Raw genomic sequence first — 18,973 nt, forward strand, 5'->3', positions numbered from 1 at the left:
GTACACACAGATACAAATGTACAATACATTTTACATACAAACATGTATTATTTAAAAAAACAAAAACAATCAGTTACTCTGCAGATATTGCCAAAGATGTAATGTACTCAGTGATTACTTGCTACAGAAAGCTTGGCTCGATTCAAATTACTCAAATTTAGGAACTGTGCGACTAAGAGGGTTGTATGCTCTACATCACCTGCTAGAAGGAATTGAATTATAGCTTTCTCAGAATGCCCTGTTTTATCATGGAGCAAGGGAGAGAGAAATTGCTGTCTTAGTGCTTGACATCTGGGACAGTGTAACATAATGTGTGTGGATGATTCTACTTCACCTAAATTGCAGCTACATAAACGATCTTCCCAGGAGGCATTTCTAAATCTGCCATGTAAGTCATTAGAGGGGGTCACGTTACAACATGCCAAGGTAAAGGCCCTTCTCTCCAGGGGGTGAGCTAATATTATAATGCCGTTGTACAAATCGATGGTAAGGCCACACCTGGAGTATTGTGTCCAGTTCTGGTCGCTGCATCTCAAAAAAGATATAGTGGAAATGGAAAAGGTGCAAAAGAAATGGAAAAGGTGCAAAAGAGGGCAACTAAGATGATTGCTGGGCTGGGGCATCTTCCTTATGAGGAAAGGCTATGTCATTTGGGCCTCTTCAGCCTAGAAAAGAGACGCCTGAGGGGGGACATGATTGAGACATACAAAATTATGTGTGGGAAGGATAAAGTGGATAGAGAGATGCTCTTTACACTCTCACATAACACCAGAACCAGGGGACATCCACTAAAATTGAGTGTTGGGAGGTTTAGGACAGACAAAAGAAAATATTTCTTTACTCAGCGTGTGGTTGGTCTGTGGAACTCCTTGCCACAAGTTGTAGTGACGGCATCTGGCCTGGATGCCTTTAAAAGGGGATTGGACGAGTTTCTGGAGGAAAAATCCATTACGGGTTACAAGCCATGATGTGTATGTGCAACCTCCTGATTTTAGAAATGGGCTATGTCAGATGCAAGGGAGGGCACCAGGATGAGGTCTCTTGTTATCTGGTGTGCTCCCTGGGGCATTTGGTGGGCCGCTGTGAGATACAGGAAGCTGGACTAGATGGGCCTATGGCCTAATCCAGTGGGGCTGTTCTTATGTTCTTATGTTCTATGAAAGACTAGAACTATTCAATTGTAAAAACACTACAGGGCTTTAGAACAGCCTGCCTATGTAAACTGCCTTGGATTAAAGTCTGAGGAGAAATCTGACGACCAAAGAAAGGCGGTATATCAATACCTGTATAAAATAAAATATAAAATAAACTGGCTTATAATATTTTGGACATATGCAGATTTTCCTGGGACACACATGCATTGTAACAAGTTGCTTGAAAATGATCGTACAGTAGTAGTTCCCTTAGCATCAGGATATCAGCAGCACAGTTGCCTAACAGACAGGTGTGGCCATACCTGACGCAAGCTGCCTGTGCTGCTGACACAAGCTGCCTGTGCTGCTGGTACAATGGCTCCATCAATTTCTTCCCAATGTTCTCTGGGTGCAAATGAAGTCAGATCCCAGTAAGTGACAGTGTGACAGTTTTTTCTTAAATGTTCAGGCTTGTGGAGTGCTTTTAAAGGCTGTGTTTACACACTTTATGTTTTTGATGTTGCCAAACAACAAGCTGACACACACTGTTCAGGATTGGCCAGTGAGTCCTTCTTGTCCCTTTGTCATTCTCTCTGGTTTGCTTTGAAACTGAATGCTGTCTCTCCTTATCTGTGGACTTTTTCAGACTATCAGTTGGGGAAGGTTGTTTTATTAGAATTTTAAAAAATTGCAACCTTATAACAAGAGGAAATAGCATGTTTTCAATTCTTTGATTTTTATGGCCTACATTTCTTCTTCTTCAGGACTATACCCTGGAGTGAGAACAGAAGTGAACATACATATAGGAGAGAGATGGCAAACTCCTGCCCCTGCGTCCCATGTTTAAATGAACACAGAAACTCCCAGTTCACGGCCCCTTCTTCAGCCATCTCCTGATTTCACCTAGTCCAAAATATCATTTGAACAACATCTCAGTTGCTGAACATGCAGAATCCCAAGTCTGAATGGTGCTTATTTTCTCAACTCCAGGGCTATGGTTCTGCTCTGGAATTAAATAGGCTGTACATACTTAGGATCACTACAGGATCACTGTGCAATAAGCAAGGCAGCTGAAAAAAGTTGTGTTCACCATTTTTTCTACATACATTTTTTCTGTTTTAACAGCACAATCTTTTTTTCTTTTTTAACTGGATGATGGTTTCAGTTTGCCGGTAGTCTCAGTTATTGCTATGTAAAACTTGAGCACATATCTGAATTTTGCAGGGAACTTTCAGTCTTAGTAAATTTTTTTTTCAAATTTCTAACTTTATTATAATATATGAAAAAAGAAAACACTCAACAATAAAATGAAAAGAGAGGCAAACAACATTAAAAAAAAGTTTAAAAGTACAGATAAAGAAAACCTCTAATAATGTAGCATGAGCAAAGCTGAATATTCTAATTACTTACAGATTTAAATCTTAATCTAAATTTCCACCCATATAGCCTTAGTGAGTTTTGGATGATTCTCAAATTACGTTTTTGTGCATAGTGATTCTTTTTCATTAAAAAGATGAATAAGTTAATATAAAAATGGCTACATGTCTACATTTTTGCTCCAAAGCATACATTGGGATACTACAGTAGTATTCATGTCTATTCTTACATTACAGGGCAGGAGGTCTGGTCTAGAGGGTAGAGCCTCCATTTGCCTGAAGATAACATCCACAAGGTCGCCAGTTTCTTACATTACGGTACACATCTGTTTTGCGCAGCAGTATAAAAAAGTAATGCGAGGATCCACTCTAAATTTTTGATCCAAGAGATTATGCTACTGTTGTCATAGTGTATCCTCATATTCCATGCAATGGTATCATTTGGGACAAGCCTAATGGCTTGCATGAAAGTTGAACCTGTGATGTTCTGGCCTAAAGCCAAGCCTTTTGATCGGAGCTGAACTGACACCTTCAGTTTCTCTTCCTAGATCAAGAGAGTAATTTACTTGTCTTTCATGGTCCCATGTGTTTTGTATTGTTTCCAGATGCCTCCCAGCTTATTCACATCATACTTGTTTAAATAGTCATGGGCTTTAACCTTCCTGGATCTTATTTGTTTAACTTACATTATCTTATTCAGGTTGGTTGCCAGTGTTACTTTGTATAGTTTGGATGAGCACTTGCATTTGTGTTTTCAGGTGGGCAACTGAGTGTATAGGGATTGTTTAGGAACAATTCCTTTTCTGGTAGCATAGTCAACAACTGACCAAAGCCAAATGCCTAGTTACAATTGTATGAAACATTCTTCTTCTTCTTCTTCTTCTTCTTATTATTATTATTATTTGCTTGGACTTATAGTCAGTTGTGCATTGGAAATTGTTTATTTAGTCAAATTAGATTTGTACATCTTTGCCCACATGCTATCCGCAAAAGATTCCATTTGCTTTTGGCAATTTGGTCGCAAGACTTCTGATTTCAATAGGCCTGCTGAATATCATGATGGAATTCACACAAGTGGCATCTACAACCTCCAGGGCCCCTCTGGATGTTCTCCACAATAATAATAATAATAATAATAATAATAATAATAATAATAATAATAATAATAAACTTTATTTATATCCTGCCCTTCTCCCTAAAGGGACCCAGGACTCCACAAAATGTTCTCCTGTACATCTGGGGTTCTTCAAAAGGGTTAGGAAAGAGAATGATGGATGTTCTTCTGATACAGAAACAGAGTGTGCATCACCCTGGAGATTATGCAGAAGGCAGTGTTCACAATTCATCTTTCACTGATTCTGGAGAAAGTCTGAAGTGACCCTAAGATTAGAGAATAGTGTTAAAATCTTATGTATGCTTTCCAGAGAGTAAGCCCCATTGAACACAATGGGACTTGTCAGTAAACTTGCATAGGATTGTGCTGTGAGTCCCTGTAGCCATTCTGTTTGACTCCATAACTCCAGAATGTTTTTTCTTCAGAGGTTAGTAGTAGAGGAAGATATTTATTAAGGACATATAAAGCCATTCTCAGAGGAAGTTTCATTTCTGTCAAGGGCACAGACAAGGTCATTATTGAACTAAATGCAAAGCTTTCCTTTCTGAGAGCATATTAAACTGAGATATAAACCAAAGCATATTTCAGTGATAGTGCAATCTGTGTGATCATTTCTCATTGGGCAAGTACACACATGCACAGTACCCAAAGTAGCCATCATGTGGGGGGAAATCATGTCCTCACATCAGGTGCTTACCAAATTGTTATTTCTCTCTCCTATTCTTTCAGGTGCTTCATCTTTTCTGATTTCTGCTGATTTCTGAGTAAAATTTATTTCATATTTGTATGAAATAAATATCCCCATGTGCCAGTACATTGATAAATAATATACTTTTCATACAATGGGAGAATGCAAGCAATCAACAAACTTCGAGCAACCAACTCAGTAGGAAAAATATACTCACTTGTTTTTGCAGATATTCCCATATTGTAAAAATGCACACATAAATGATGTATCATACATCAGGGAAAACACTGAGTACACCCAGTGCAGTCATCACACCTTGAAAATTGACATAAAATTTTGTCAGTATGAATACAGCACTCCTAAAAGTGTAGTAGAGTAGATCACATCACAGCCAGGTACATCTGTTCTCTGCACTAACCATTATCATTAACATAAAGCACTTAAAATCACTAAGCTTCAAGTCTGGGGACAGATTATTCCAAGAAGAATCTTCTAAATAGATTTTAGCAGTGAAGCAAATGGGGACTTTGGCTGCATTAGAGTTATGCAATTTTGCATCTCAAAGGCCTGTGAACTGTTTTCAGAGGAACAGTATGAATGAAGAACAACACTCATACTGTATAGAAATTTCTCTATCATTGTTTAAATGTGGAGGTAAAAGCCTTGAAGCTGAATGAATATAACTTGCCAACTCAAAGCAGGGGGAAAAAATGGTTTGGGAGGAATTTTTTAATACCGCAAAGTCAAAATAAATATTGGATATACTGTAAGAAAAAGATCTTAATAAGGTGACACTTCAGAGTCTTTGACACTTCAGAGTCTCTGAGTTGAGATGAAGAAATGGTAGCTTTTGTTTCTGAAGCAAAGTCCTAGAAAGAAAGAAAAAATTGAGACATTGCTAGCTTCCTTTTATTTCTACCTGGTATTGTGTGTGAAAGATACTGAGGTGTCATGAATTCACAATCCTCTAACACCACTACAGTTGGTGGTCTCTGAGGAAGTGGACAAAGGAAAGCAGCAATTCTATTACTTAGTTGCTTCATTTATGTTTGCTTGCAATACTGGCTTGTCTCTCTAAGACAAGGAAGGGATTTATTGTCAGTTCATAGGCCAAGAGTGAAGTGTCTGGATTACATAATTCTTATTGAAATGGAGTAATTACAATAGTTTTATTATTTGTGTGTGTGTGTGTGTGTGTGTGTGTGTGTGTGTGTGTGTGTGTGAGAGAGAGAGAGAGAGAGAGAGAGAGAGTAAAAGAACAACCCTAGTTTGCCAGTTCAGAGCTGAATTCTAAGGGCTCTAGTACCAGCGGTATGTTTCTACGCTTGAGAGGAGGAAGCGTCGGCACTAGGCCTCAGTGCTGGGAAGAGGAGGACAAGCCACTGGTGGTAAGTTACACCACCAGATTGCGGTGTGGCTTTTGGGGCCATGAGCGAGGTGTTCTGGGGTGGAGGGAGGGCAGAACGGACTGGCCTGGGAGGGGGGCAAGACTGGCAGAGGCCTCCTTTGCCAGATCTTATACCATGTGTTGGGCTGCAAAGCCCGACATGGAGCTTCTCTTGTCTGCACCTGCAAAATAGCTGGTGTAGACATGAGTATCCCCATTGCGGGGCCTCGTGGCTTTCCTCCTTCCCCTGAGGATACCTCCAGTAGCCGCCCTGGCCCTGCGGGATGCAGCGGTAGCCATTTTGGTACCACTGCACCCAGCAGCACCTGCGAGTTTAGGATTGGGCCATCAGTTTCCTAGCTGCTTGAAATCCTATGCATACTTTCCTAGACATTGTCTCTATTGAACACTGTGGGGCTTATTTCTAAGTTGACATGCTTAGGATTGCATTGTAAGAGGAATTATTACAGCTTTGGTCTGGGTTCATGAAGGTAACCATGACAAAGATCATTTGGGCATCTTATAGTTCAGCTCTTTTCTTGTAGCAGGATATTTTGCACACAACAGACTACTTCAGGGACATTAAAATTAAAATGATTGGAGTTGATAACCTGCCATTGATTTGTCTCCAGTATTGATTAAGAGATAGAGGGAACTGATGTTGTTGCAGCTTCTTCCGAATATGCTCTTAAGGGTATTAATCACCAGCAAGTATGTCTCATTGAATTCAATGAGGTGTACTCCTGTATCTGATACACGTAGTTTTGCAGGTGTATGTTCCTGGCATGGAGAAGAGTGAAAGGAAAAACTTGACCTGCTTAGTTTCTGCATACCCAACTACTTAATGAAGGCACAGAAACAGTTGCCAGTTGGCTACCCTAGCTAACATTGCTGGTATAGTGAACTCTTGGTGTAACACTAAGATAAAATTGAATTGTCCCTATTATAGCTTTTCATGATGAAAGAGAGAGAAATTGATCATCCATTAGCAGATTGTGGCAGAATAAGCCAATCTTATAACTCGTACAATTGCAGCAAGCTACTATATGCATGATCCAGGATTTCTGATGCAGGGAGAAGAGAAATAAACTTTTGCAAGGAAAAAAATAGCTGATAAAGTTGCCAAGAACAGATACTTTGTAATCTGTGCTAAATCTCTGCTGGAAAAACATGAACAGCAATGAAACTGAGAAGACACTAAAAGAAATTCAGGGCAAAGTGCCAGACGCCCAGACGGAAGCAGAATGTGGACCAAAAAGATTGCGACAATCGGGTAATTATGGTTTATGAATTTCAGCTTTAATCTGTAGTTCAGTGAATCCTGATTAAATATCTGTTAAACACAATTAAAGTTTGTTTTTGTATTTCACCGTCTTGATCAGAATAATTAGAGACTGCGTGTTTCATGTCAAAAGTAGCAAGAGGAATTTAGTGAATGAACATCGTTTTTAAAAGCCATTTGTAGCACCAGCTGTTGGCATTATTTTATATTTTAGTGTTATCAGCATAAAGATGGGCCTTCTCAGTGTTGAATGCTTTCCAGCAGGACAAGGATGTTTCTTGCTCAACCATGAGCCTGTGGTGAAGTGGCAGGGAAAAATAGGAACTGTGCTGACAGCACAGCACAAGCACAGCACAGCACAGCAATGCTGGGAAACTGCAAGATAAGTCTCTAGTCCTCAGAAGTTACAACATGTACAATTAGCTGACAAAGAAAAATTATGCAACTAAATATCTGTTAAAGATAAGTCTCTAGTCCTCAGAAGTTACAACATGTACAATTAGCTGACAAAGAAAAATTATGCAATTAAATATCTGTTAAACACAATTAAAGTTTGTTTTTGTATTTCACCGTCTTGATCAGAATAATTAGAGACTGCGTGTTTCATGTCAAAAGTAGCAAGAGGAATTTAATGAATGAACATCGTTTTTAAAAGCCATTTGTAGCACCAGCTGTTGGCATTATTTTATATTTTAGTGTTATCAGCATAAAGATGGGCCTTCTCAGTGTTGAATGCTTTCCAGCAGGACAAGGATGTTTCTTGCTCAACCATGAGCCTGTGGTGAAGTGGCAGGGAAAAATAGGAACTGTGCTGACAGCACAGCACAGCACAGCAATGCTGGGAAACTGCAAGATAAGTCTCTAGTCCTCAGAAGTTACAACATGTACAATTAGCTGACAAAGAAAAATTATGCAACTAGATTACATAGTATCCAGCACATACTATTCAATCAAAGATGAATCAGGAAATGGAAAGAATGGAAATGGCTATACAGAATGCTTACCTTCAGAGGACATTTCTTGAATCCATAGGTCAGTTGTTTTCAACCAGTGTGCTGTGGCACATTGGTGTGCCGCGAATGGTCCATAGGTGTGCCACGGAAGTTTGGAGAAGGGTAATTTGTTAGTAGGGCCATTGGGGATGTGAGTCCCACACCGGCAGTGTGGTGTGCCTTGATAACCCCAGGCGAAAGTTTATAACTTAGATTACTCAGCCTCTTCAATCAATTTTCTTTGAGGGCATCAACTATGATACTTGAAACCTTTTATCCCACAGCTCACAATTAATAACCAGTTTCTTTCTCCCCTGAATTTTAATTCAAGCAGTGACTTGATGCCTTGGATCATATGCTATTTATTTAAATCTGTTTTTAAATGTAGGACTCAAAGCTGCTCAGGATACTGAAGTTGAGGCCTTGATGCTATTGTAAACCATTTCAGAGAGAATAACATTTATGCAGCAGCTGAAAAACTTGACGGAAATAACCAAATTCAGTTTAAATGGGTTGTGTGTAATCCATCAAGAGAAGATTTGCTTATTTTTTTTACATTTTTATGTTGCCCTCAGTCCAAGAAACTTGGAGTATGTATATTCTACATACTTCTGTATCCTTACAACAGCCATGTGATTTAAACTGAGAGATAGCAATTGGTCCATTCAAGATCACCCAATCAGCTTCATGACTGAGTCTAACTGAGATGTGATGGCAGCAGATCTATCTTTTAAATAAGGGTCTCCCCCAATCATGTAGAAAGCAGGAGATAACAATTACTATTTTGGGAGCTAAAGGAATTCAAAGGTAAGTGGTGCTGAAACCTCCCTCCTCTGGTGACATATCTTGTCACATTCCCTTCTTACAGCTCTTCCCTAGCACTGCCCAATCCTGGTTGGCAACCTTCAGTCTCGAAAGACTATGGTATAAGCCTACAGCACCCAGTATTCCCAGGTGGTCTCCCATCCAAGTACTAACCAGGCATGACCCTGCTTAGCTTCCAAGATCAGACGAGATCAGGCACATGCAGGGCAACAGTTGCCCAATCCTATATAACCATATATCACTGGCATAAGTCTGAGGAGAGCCAGGGGGTGAGGTGGGCAGAAAATGAGAGATAAGATCTCTTGTGTGTGCTATCAGATTCACACCCTGACTCCCCAACACACCCCTGGCTGTTGCCCCAAATACCTTGTTACTCTCCCTTTCTGACCACTGTCCACCCCTGCTACCAACATACCTCCTCTGGCAGTAGCTGGATGCTCTGGTGGTATGTGTGGTTGCCATTCACTGGGAACCACGTTGCATGTGTTGTCATTGCATCTACAGCTCCAACAAAGAGGGTCTTTTGCTGACAGAACACAGAATAACAGCAGAAGGTGCCAGTAGAATTGGACCTTCAGTCATGCTTCTGAACCAGTATTCAGTTTGGGAGATAAGTGCCTGGAAAGGAAAGGGAAAGGTATTAGTGACCATTATACATGCACTCTTTTTCTTTTTTTAAGTTGGATTCCCATCCTCCACTTGAAATGTGGTTAGGATGGACTCATGTTTAAAGTGATAGGCCTGCCACAATCACACCTATTTTTAGTATTTGTTATTTAAAACTTTTATCCCTGCACCTTTTGGGTTAGGTCCTCCCAGATCAGCCAAGTGGGATTTGAACTTAGGTTTCCCTGGTCCATGCCCACCATATTATACATTGCAATATACTAGTAATTGAAGGGCTCCTTTGAGCTATCCCATTTAATTATAAAGAAATCAATAGTTTTCAAACCATATTTTGGACTACTGTAGGGCTCCAGCAATGTGCATTTGCAGCAGAGTTCAAACTGTGTACATGGGAGCCATGATGAGCCTCAACAGGATTGGTCAGCATTTTGCATGAACTAGGTGCATGTTCCCCCAAAATCCTCTACAACAACAGCTCTCAAACTGTGGGTCTGTAGCCCACCACTGGGTCACAACTCAATTTTTGGTTGATTGCAAACTGGCAAGGCAGATTAGGCTATGTGCATAAAAGGTTAAACAACCTGCTGTAGGGTTGGTGGGGAGGAAGCATTGCTGCCTAATCACCATTATAGCCACACAGACTTGAGCACCTAGTAAAATGCAACTTTTTTTTTAGGTGGGTCCTTATGCTAAAAAGTTTGAGAACTGCTTTACAACATGCAGGGTTCCTTCATATAAAGTCAATGTGGAAAGTATTGGCTGAAGATATAATGTTGGAAAGCCATTGAAGTAGATAATTAACACTGCAATCCTGTCCTAATGGTGAACTGAATTATTGAATTTATGGAGATGCAGGGGGTAAAAACCTGTCAATTTGGGGGGGGGGGGAATTGTGTGGTGCGAAGACAAAATTCGCTGCTAGCAGAGCTCCACCCTGTGGTCATCACCTGGTAGCACCCATTTTTCCCCCAAAGTCCCCAAAACAAAGTTACGTTCTGATTGTTTGCTTCTGAGAAAAAGAAATATTAGCTCCAATGGGTATGCTAGGTCCCTGTCAGAGCAACATGATGTCACCATGCTGCACAGTAGGGAAAAACAGACTTTGAGGAAAAAATGGCTGCTTAGAGAAGCTCCAGTAGTAATGTTGAGTTTCACCCCCACTTGCCCATTCCATTTCTGAAATCCCCCAAACAACTTCCCACTTATCTAACCTGAAAATGGGACCAAAGATTTGGGGGTGGGGATTTGGGACAATCCTTATCCACACTATTTAGTGCAGTGTTTCTCAAACTGTGGGTCGTGAGCCAATTTCAGATGGGTCCCCATTCATTTCAATATTTTATTTTTCTTATATTAGACTTGATGCTATTTTATTCTATTTTTAATATATTAGACTTGATGCTACCATGGGACGTGACTGCATTTGGGGAAATGTTACAGACCTGTACTTTTAACAAGCTATTATGTATATTCTTTTAACAATGATAGTCAATGAGACTTACTTCTGGGTAAGTGTAGGTAAGATTGCAGCCAAGGACTGTTGAAACTTTTCCTGCTTGGTGATGTCGCTTCTGGTCATGACATCACTTCTCCTGACAGATTCTCATTCTAAAGAGTGGGTCCTGGTGCTAAATGTGTGAGAACCACTGATTTAGTGTAATGATTATTATTTTTGGCATATTTGTGTCCCTTTTATCTAGTAGGTTTCACTAAGAACAAGCCTGGGCTGCATATTACCTAAACGCACATATGTTAAGAGAGATCTTCTAGTAACAGAATTATGAAAATTATTTTAATCCTTCTACATTCTCATTTAAAGAGAGGCAAAAAGAAAAGTAGTCAATCAGTGAGTGCAGATTTCCAGATTGGCCTTTTGGGAGAGCCAGTCATTCTAATTCCAAAATGAAATCAAGGTTAATGGAGAAAGTGTTGAATACAACTTTAAAATCAAAGCTGTGTTTAAAGATAAGATCAAAGGTATATAAAAATATGGTTGCCTTTTTATAAACTATAAGCCCTGCAGATATGGTGCCCCTAATAGAGTGACAAGAGAAAGGATCAAAGCAGAGAGTATCATCTGAGTCTGTTTAAGTGAGAAATTATATCTAGAATCAGTCTATGAAGACACGTTAGAGTTAAGACTTCCATGGCATTGACATTATTTACAAAAAATTGCAAGTTTGGATATAGTACAAACAGTCCTATCTCACTGGGGAAAAGGAAGAGGATATTAGTTTCAGAAAGTGAAAGGCAGCTTTGGCAGGCTTGTAGCAGAATGGGGCTTATACATGCACACAAAAATATTGTTATTGAAATGCCAGAAACCTGAATGTCACTGGTTTATATGAATGTGTGCACTTAAATCTGGATTATAAGGCTCTTTCCCCTGGAGCTTTTCCCTGTCCTCAGAAATAATCTTTTGTGGTAGATAACACTTAGAATCCCTTTCTTAAATTGGGGTGTGAAACGTAATGACTTATAGCCCAATCCTATGAGTCACCTTAAAACTGCAGGACAGAGTCCAGCTGTCGTAAATGGCTTTGTGACAGTGCACATTAATGACATTGGCAGGTCTCTCCAATCCCACAAAGTAGTAGCAGCATCAGAGGAGCATTCCCACGGCCTGTGGACTGCACCAGAGCAGGTAGGCTGGCATGAGAGACATTTTGTGTGTGGGGAGGGAGATGGCAAGTGGAGTTACTGGGAGGTTTAGGGGAGGGCAGGAGGTGGGTTGCTCCTCAATAGCATGGTTGCATCGCTTAACTGGGGAGTTGGGGAGACTGAGACTAGATTGAAGAGATTGAGACTAGACTAGAGCCTTATCAGGCTCTTTAGAGGCCACAGTGCCACCTACAGCACTCATTCCACTCTTTACACAATTGGTCCACCATCATCAAGGTTAGCAACCTCCTGCCATTAGTATTAGTCTAGAGATCCCAACCTTCCTCAGTTCATAGTCAGGCTATTTGGAATTTCCAGTAATCACACTAAAGGTTGTTGCCCCTTCTCCGCACATCTTTCTCAATTGCTAATATTTTTACTGATTGATTATATATTGAATATATTGAATAATTGAATATATTATTCAAGAATATGAAAGTGAAGAGTAACTAAATATGGTAGAAAATTGTATACCAGGAAAGAAACATATATATGGGAAATGAGATAATGACCATGAGTGAGAGAAGTTAGGTGAGTGCTGCTATTCCAAACAGGTGATAAGTCATATCTTACTGTGAAATGAATTTTGAATTAAACATATTTCAACATATAAAAATATAAGAATCGTTTAGAACAGTGTTCTCAAACTGTGGATTGGAACCCACTAGGTAGGTTGCGAGCCAATTTCAGGTGGATCCCCATTCTTTTCAATATTTTATTTTTAATGAATTAGACGATGCTACCATGGTATGTGACTGCATCTGGGAAAATGTTACAGCTCTGCACTTTTAACAGTGAGTAAATGGAACTCACTCCTAGGTATGCATGGGTAGGATTGCAGCCTAGGATTGTTAAAAAGGTTCCTGCTTGATGTCCCCTGCTTGATTACCCCTGCTAACTGAGTTTACCCCTGCTGAGTATGAGGCACTTTTTCAAGTGGGTGCTCCTTTTTTTAGCAGGGGGAGAGTAACTGGCCCACCTCACCCCAGCACTGTCTGCTGGTATTCATTTGCATCTTTTTAGATTGTGAGCCCTTTTGGGACAGGGTGCCATTTAGTTATTTGATTTTTCTCTGTAAACCGCTTTGTGAACTTTGAGTTGAAAAGCGGTATATAAATACTGTTAATAATAATAATAATGTCTCTTCTGGTCATGACATCACTTCTGGTGGGTCCTGACAGATTCTCATTCTAAAAAGTGGGTCCCAGTGTTATAAGTTTGGGAATCTACTCATTTAGAAATTGGGATCCCATGCTTAGCTCAGCTTAGATACAGGGCAACAAAGTTCAAAGACTAGTGGGCCATAATCAGATATGATATCTGTATTGGGACTGTACACGTTTATATGGATTTTCTCTTGATAGATCTCTGTATGCAGAATAAAGGATGTTGCTGCTGACTTTAATACAAGGCTTCCTGTGGACCCAGCATTTTCTACATATGCTTCTCATATCCTACCTAATACTACACAGAAAATCAGTCGTGCCTGGGAAATGAGGCCAAAACCTGAGGGTTCTGATTTTGTGTTACTGATTTAGCTTCTCCAATGAAGATGATTTATTTTGGGGGGAGATGGATTTGAAGTCATAGCATCCAAATGAATAATATCTGTTAAGTAACAAATCTATAAGTTACAGCTGAAATAAGTAAGAAAAAATACTGAATAGGAAAAGAGGCATATTAAATAATGATAAGAACCATCTACTTCCTAAAGGATAAAAGAGAACAGTGGAAATGAACATCGCAAAGAAACCCAGAACACCAAGTTCATTGTGTGTTAGAGAGGAAGTTGTCTGAAAAACAGCAGCCTTGTTTGGTGTCATGTTTACCGTACTGACAAATCAACCACAGTTAGTACTTTGGCCAGACAGCAGCCAGCATGGCTTGGCTTGATAAAATAATATACAACAGCAGAGTCTATCCATGTTACAGGGCCAGTTAGAAAGAGCTGCTGATTATACAGTATATGCTGTACCAGGCATGAGCTGGTAGCAATGGCACAAATGCTGCCAGAACATACACCCTTGACAGATGGTTCAAATGTTACATAGAAATAGGGAAAGCAAAAGCACAAGTAAGAAATGTGAGATTTCAGTCAGTGCCATGCAGACTACTGGAAAGTTGCTGCTCTAAGCCAAGCTATGACTTCTGCCTGACACCTGATAGGCAGGTGGTAGTAGATCTTCCTTATTATTTATTTAACTGTTCTTTATGTATAGAGATGAGAATCAAAGTTCTGGAGTAATTCTTTTAAAAAAGCTTCCTCTCTGATCTCCCTTTCCCTGCTTGCCCCCCCCCCCCATGCATGTTTGCCTGTCTAGCAACCTAACACAACCCTGACAAATCATTTGGAGGAAAAAATACTAAATGTCTTCATGCAGGAAAGTTTCAGCCGCTTCAAGCACGCTGTACTGCTTCATGTAAGGGTTGATTTCAAGATCTTTTGAAGGCATTTAAGATCATGTTCAAATAGGGCAGGTATTTCAAATAAAGTTAGGCCTTTAAGAACATTAGGGTGCCTAAGATGGTTTTCTTGAAATATACTGAAATATGCTAAACATAAGAGGAACACCACTTGAAAAAGTGCCTCTTTGCTCAGTTTAACGGAATGTTAAAAGACATACAGCGCAATCCTATCTTCTGCTGGAACAGGCAGGTCAGGAGGCCTGCACTGTATCCAGCGCAACATTGGGGCCTGAATCTCTTCCCCTTACTCCCAGGTAAGCCACCATGGTCCCAATGTGTCTCCTCGAACTTGTGCCACCTCCAGAGGTGACATAAGTCCAAGGAGAGTGGAGTGGCTTGCAGCTGCTCCACACTACTCAGGGAATGGGGTTGGGATCTGGCATAACAGCTGGATTCCAGCCCTGCCCGCCTGCCCCCTGGACCGCCCTTTACCTGCCCTCCCCCTGCCCCGGACCGCCTTCTTTCACCTCCTCCCTGCCCACTCAGACCCCTGCATCAGCTGAGTTAGGCCAATGCAACCCTCCCTTCTTGAGTTGGCGCGGAGGCTGGGTGCAGCCTCCACAGGCCGGCGCGCATCCCTGCGCCAGCCCAGCCAGCTCTCAAGAAGGCGTAAACGTGCTTTACGGCACATTTGGGACTCTCCTGGGCTGGAGCAAGAGACTTGTGCCAGCCCGAGGCACAGTTAGGATTATTCCCATAGGCTATCACAAGACTATGTTGCTTTCTTGCTTATATCTCACATGCTCAGAGCATGAGCTCTCTCCTGTTTCTGATCCCTAACCAAGTTTGCCCACCTATCTTAACTTATTTCAGAAAGCAGAACATTTGCAATAAAAAATTTAAACTGCAGTTGGATATTTTTAATTTTCCAATAGAGTGTAGCAAGGCCTGTCAAACCTGGCCTAAAGAACTTGGTCAAAGAAAGATGTGCTTGAAGTTCCATTATCCTGTGTCAGACCATTTGTCCATCTACCAGGGGTAGGCAACCTTAAACACTCAAAGAGCCATTTGGACCCGTTTTCCGGAGAAAAGAAAACCTTGGGAGCCACAAAACCATTTTGACATCTAAAACCCACACACACACACTCACACTTACCCACACCCACCCTTTCACACACACACCCCACACTCACTCACACACACTCAGACTTACCCACCCCCACACACCCCATACACTCACACTTAACAAACACCCACCCTTTCACACACACACCCCACACTCACACACAATCACTTACCCACCCCCACACACCCCACACACTTCTTCTCCCCCCCTCATGCAATGAGCAGGCTGAGCAATGGCAAGGGGAGGGCACAAACAAAGGGGCAGGGAGAGCCTGCAGGTGGAGACCCCCTCCCCAAGCCCACGTTTCCACTGCAAGCCAAATGCACCAGCAGGCAGCAGCGTGTCATGCAACATGGCGGGAAAGAAACGCCCCATGGCAGGCACTGGGGGGCAGCCTGGAAGCTCCATGTTGCGCCCCCCTCCAGCGCTGCAGCCCCCAGAGAGCAACCCCCTCACAGCGCAGGCTGTGCGCCCTGGTACTGCTGCGCAGGGAGCGAGCCGGCTCTTCAGGCACCCCCCGCCGCCTGCATGGAGAGGCTCTCCACTGGCACCAAACTCCCCAAGTGGGCAGCGCGTGCCTCACCTTGCTCCTGGGGGTCTCCAGGGTCGCGCACTCTCCCTGCCCAGCTGGGGGACCGGCAGCACCGCGCGCGCCCCTTCCTTGCAGGCTACAGCTTGAACCAACCGCCCAGAGGCATTCGGGTGCACGACATGGGTGCTGGAAGAGGGGAGCGCGGCAGTGCTTGGGACGCCCCCTGTGCGTCTTTGCGCATGGAGCGGCTTCTTGGCAACCAACCTGGGCTGGCTTGTGGGTCCTCCTTTCCGTCGGAGCTGGGGGGCGGAGGCTGGGGGGGTGAGGGCAGACAGGGGACTGCATAATTAGTTTAGCAAAGGGGGTGACAGAGAGGCGCTCTGTCACCCCCTTTGCCACTTTCACCCGGACTCTGGAGCCGCAGCAGACAGCTGAAAGAGTTGCATGCGGCTCCGGAGCCGCGGGTTGCCAACCCCAGATCTAACCCAATGCTGCTATAATTGGCAGCTGCTCATCTGTGTTTCAGGCTGGGATATTTTCCAGGCTTGCTACTGGAGATCCATTTAAACTGATTATAGAAGAGCTTGAACATGGTACTTTGTGCATGCAAGGTACATACAGATGTGCCCCCTGTATCTGTGGGGGATTTGTGACCCCCCCCCACAACATACAGAAACCACAGATATGGGGGATACCTGTCTCCACACCCCCCATGCGCCCATTAACTTGTTTTACAGACTTACCCCTGAGTAAACATCTTGCTTAACAAGGGTACTATAAACTTAGCTTACAATCTTATAGCAATGTTCAGGTTGCCTCCTGGCATCGTGTACACACACAAAAAATTTGATCAATCTTATCAGGAAGCTGTTAACTTCCGCTTTCTGTTAAGATAGATCTAGTTTTTTTTTTCAAGTGTCCAGGCTGCTAGGAGGCAACCTGAATGTTGCTATAAGCTTGTAAGCTTATACTTGAAACTTCAGATACAGGATCTGTGAATATAGGGGCCTGCCTGTATTCTACCTCTGTGCTGTGGACCTTGAGGCTCCTCCATTCTCCAAATTACATACAAATACACAATATCTGCCTGTTTCTACTGCAGCTCAAAAACTAGTCTGGGCTACCGACCTTAAATACAGAGGGTGAATATTATTTAGGGTTGTATGTATCAAGTATGTATATATCAAGTATATATCAAGCTATATCAAGTATGAAAAAGAGTCTTTGTTTCTTAAGGCTTTGTGAGGACGCAATCCAAACTGCGCCCTATAAAGCACCAAACTGCACCATAAATCATGTTTGTGCTTCCTTGAGGGGAAGTCAGGCTAGCGCTCTGAGAAGTGCCAGCCTGCAGAGGCTGACATAAGCCTCTGTGCTGGCTTCCCCTCAGCTGCTTGTGTCAGCCCATCTGTGCTGACACAAGCAGAAAAGGTAGGTGTGGGGGGGGCAGGGAGAAGGAGGGAGGGAGGCATTCCTGAGCGGGGGGGAGGGTGGGTGATGGGTGGTGCTGGGGGGCGGGGGGCGGGGAGCACGAGGTGGGGCTGGGATCTAGCAGTTATGCTGGATCCCAACCCCGTTCCCAGGGAGAACGGAGCGGCTTCAAGCCACTCCACTCTCCTCTGACTTGTGCCACCTCCAGAGGTGGCACAAGTCCGAGGAGACCTATTGTGGCTACCAGCCCTTACGCAAGTGTAAGGGAAAACATTTCCCCTTACCTCTAGCTGAGCCGCTTCTGGCCACAATCCTGGCTTGCCTGTTCCAGCGCAGGTTAGGATTGAGCCCTTAGATGCATAAAACCAGCATTGAATTCTATTTGGAATGGATTGCTCTGAAGTGAAACCTTCTTCCATTTGACATTTTGTCTCTTAGTTACCTTCCTATAGTATATATACAGTATATATAGGGCACATCTGTATTGGCAACCTTCAGTCTCGAAAGACTATGGTATCGCGCTCTGAAAGGTGGTTCTGGCACAGCGTCTAGTGTGGCTGAAAAGGCCAATCCGGGAGTGACAATCCCTTCCACACCGGGAGCAAGTACAGTCTGTCCCTGGTATGTCTCCCTGGCTCTGGGCCGTCCTTCTTTGCCTCTTTGCCTCAGACTGTTGGCCAAGTGTCTCTTCAAACTGGGAAAGGCCATGCTGCACAGCCTGCCTCCAAGCGGGCCGCTCAGAGGCCAGGGTTTCCCACTTGTTGAGGTCCATCCCTAAGGCCTTCAGATCCCTCTTGCAGATGTCCTTGTATCGCAGCTGTGGTCTACCATCAGTGTTGCAAATTTTATTTATTCTTTCCAGGATACATTTTAAAACCATTAGCTCATTTTATTGTAGTTATAGATGAGGCAGCATTTTAATTCTGAGCCCTGTGTCTACAATGGTTTATAACTTCTGAAACAATAACCTTTTTGGCTGAAATTTCTCAAGCATATTCTAAACTCAAAGTGAATATTGTTTTGGAAAGTCTGAAGAAAGAAATCCATTAATCCATTTATGAGGACTAGACATTACAATAAGTGTATATACAGTTATTTTTCTGATGACCTACTTATTCCAATAAATGACATGATTATTTTCTCTTGCTTTAAATTTTGTCTCTTAAAAATATCAATGACACTTTCTACTTTAATTTTTGAAGGATTTAATTCAGATTTCACTCTCTTTTTTTGTAACTAAGTACAAAACATTGCTAACCCTTTGCTAAAAAAATATGGAAGGCAATACAGGAACAGAGCCTAGTTTCAGTGTGAAGTTTTCATAAAAACTTTTGTCATTTTATATTAGAACAGTTCACAAATGGCAAAGTAATGTGTTCATGAAATGAATAGT

The 18,973-nt window shown here is 42.2% G+C and overlaps 1 pseudogene; it reads right to left on the reverse strand.

Annotated features, from left to right (window-relative positions):
* Positions 1–8,901: 8,901 nt before the first annotated feature.
* LOC136646772 (5S ribosomal RNA) lies at positions 8,902–9,021 on the reverse strand (annotated as a pseudogene).
* Positions 9,022–18,973: the final 9,952 nt, after the last annotated feature.

Source organism: Tiliqua scincoides, chromosome 3, assembly GCF_035046505.1.
Source record: "Tiliqua scincoides isolate rTilSci1 chromosome 3, rTilSci1.hap2, whole genome shotgun sequence".
NCBI classification, from domain to species: Eukaryota; Metazoa; Chordata; class Lepidosauria; order Squamata; family Scincidae; genus Tiliqua; species Tiliqua scincoides.